The sequence below is a fragment of the Coregonus clupeaformis genome, unplaced genomic scaffold, assembly GCF_020615455.1.
Source record: "Coregonus clupeaformis isolate EN_2021a unplaced genomic scaffold, ASM2061545v1 scaf0375, whole genome shotgun sequence".
Classification (NCBI taxonomy): Eukaryota; Metazoa; Chordata; class Actinopteri; order Salmoniformes; family Salmonidae; genus Coregonus; species Coregonus clupeaformis.
The window spans coordinates 52,732-54,875 of NW_025533830.1; the positions used below are offsets into that span (position 1 = coordinate 52,732).

General features: G+C 46.6%; 1 pseudogene; it reads left to right on the forward strand.

The window, feature by feature from the left end:
- The first annotated feature begins 211 nt into the window (after positions 1-211).
- LOC121559726 lies at positions 212-382 on the forward strand (annotated as a pseudogene).
- Positions 383-2,144: the final 1,762 nt, after the last annotated feature.

The following is a 2,144-nucleotide window of genomic DNA, read 5'->3' on the forward strand; positions in this document are numbered from 1 at the left end:
AGCATCTGTAGCAATGCAGCTGCGATGCAGTGTCTTAGACCACTGCGCCACTCGGGAGGACCCTTAAGACACGTCATTTAATCTATGCCACCATTTTTTAAAACCATCATCTTTGATATTTGGCGGAATGTTTACAGAGCTCATTTTGGTGTAACTGTCAATGAATTTGTCGTGTCGGAGAACGGCACCTTCCTTCCGAAAGCATTGTCGTATCGCTTCTCGGCCTTTTGGCTAAGATCAAGTGTAGTATTTTACTGGGCTTGATTTTGAGAAGTGATCCGAAAATTGTGCTTTTGTTAAAAATTGCTTTTTCTGTTTCACTATTGTTTTTTGTCCTGGGTAGGTGGTGGTTTGGTGGTGGACTACAGGTGCACCAGCATCTGTAGGGTGAGTTAAGTGTTTTCTTCCTTTCTTTATTTATTTATTTTCTTTGTGTTAGCTTGTTGTTGTTGTGTGTTTTTTGTGTTTACTTTAGAAAAAAACCCAAAAAAAATATTATCTGTTCTGTGTTTGCTCGTTGTTGTTTCTTTTGTTATTCTTATCTTTCTTATTTTTTGTTCCTTGTGTTTCCCCATCCTTGTAGCCCTAGTTTCCCTTTAGTTTTACCCCTTTGTTTTCTGTTTGTGTTTGCTAGCTTGGTTGGCTTGCTGGCTGGCCGGCCTGTCTAGCTTTTAGCTTGGCTGGCCTGCTAGCCTCCTCGCCCCTTAGGCTTGGCAGGCATTGTTTGTTCCTTTCTGTTCGTATTGTACCCCCCCTGTAACCCATCCATACCCCCTCAAATTGTATTTCCATCCCCTGAACTTTCCCTTGTCTTGGTTTTTTGTTTATTGACTTTTGTGTTCACTTGGGGGGCCATTTTGTTGGCTGGCCGGCCTGCTAGCTGGTTAGCTTAGTCTGGCCTGCTGGTGAGGCCTGCTAGCCTTCCTCGCCCCTCAATTTGGCTTGTCTTGTGAGTATTTGTTTGTTTTTTCTGTGTCCTGTCACCCCATCCATATTATTTCCCTCGTTTTACACCCATTTTTTTTCCTCTTATTTGTTTTGTCACCTGGGAGGTTTAGCATCCGGCCTGCTAGCTTGTTAGCTTAGACTGACCTGCTAGCACGGCCTGCTAGCCTCCTAGCCCTTGTACATTGTTTGTTTGGTGTGTTTTTTGTATTATATTTCCCATCCTTCCCTTGTGTCCCTCTTGTTTGCTTGTTTGTTTGTTTGTTTGTTTGTTTTGTCAACTGGGAGGTTTTAGCACCCGGCCTGCTAGCTTGTCAGTTTAGTCTGACTTGCTAGTGCGGCCTGCTAGCCTCCTAGCCCCTGTAAATTTGTTTGTTTGGTGTGTTTTTTATTATTTTTCCCATCCCTCCCTCGTGTCCTTTTTGTGTTTAGTTTAAACCCCTTCCCCCCACAGTCTTTCCCTATTGTTGATAAGTTTAGTTGGGTGCTGTGCTAGGTAGTTTGTTTTGTGTCCTGGGAATTGGTAGGCCCTGTTAGCTTAGCATAGCTGGGCCTGCCAGCCTCCCCCACTATTTTATTGTGTCTTTTTTTTTAATCACTGGTGTTGGGTTAAAGGGAGTGGGCCTCCATCATGTCAGCAGCACAGGCTGGCATGCGGAGGCACCACGCCGTGCGCCTCCTGTTAAAGGAGAAGGGAGGGAAATTAATGGAGTTATCCCGGTTGGATTTCTCCAGAAAATTCCTCCAAAAGGAACTCCGTTTCATTCCTGCGCAGGTGAACTGCATTCTAACCCTCCCTTATGGGAAGGGCTTTGATGTCAGTTTCGCCGGCGCCAGCTTCTTGAGGGAGTTCTGGGGGAAACTCCAGAACTCCCAGAACAAGCAGGGATCCCTGGCAGAAATGTTCGAGGTGATCAAGCTGACGGACAATAGCATCAAAACTGTTATTGTCCGTATGTACAACGAAACGGTACAGCCGGAGGACGTTGCAGTATGGTTGGGCAGGTACTGCAACGTGAAGGGGCCCCTGACCCAGGTGAAGGATCTCGACGGGATCTGGACAGGGGCCTGGAGGGTGACTGTCCAGCAAAGGGAGGATCCCGGGGCTATGGTGGGTTGAAAGCCATCCCATCCACCATAGTCCTCGGAGAGGAACAGGGGCCATGTTCACTACCAAGACCAGCCAAAGCTGTGCGTAA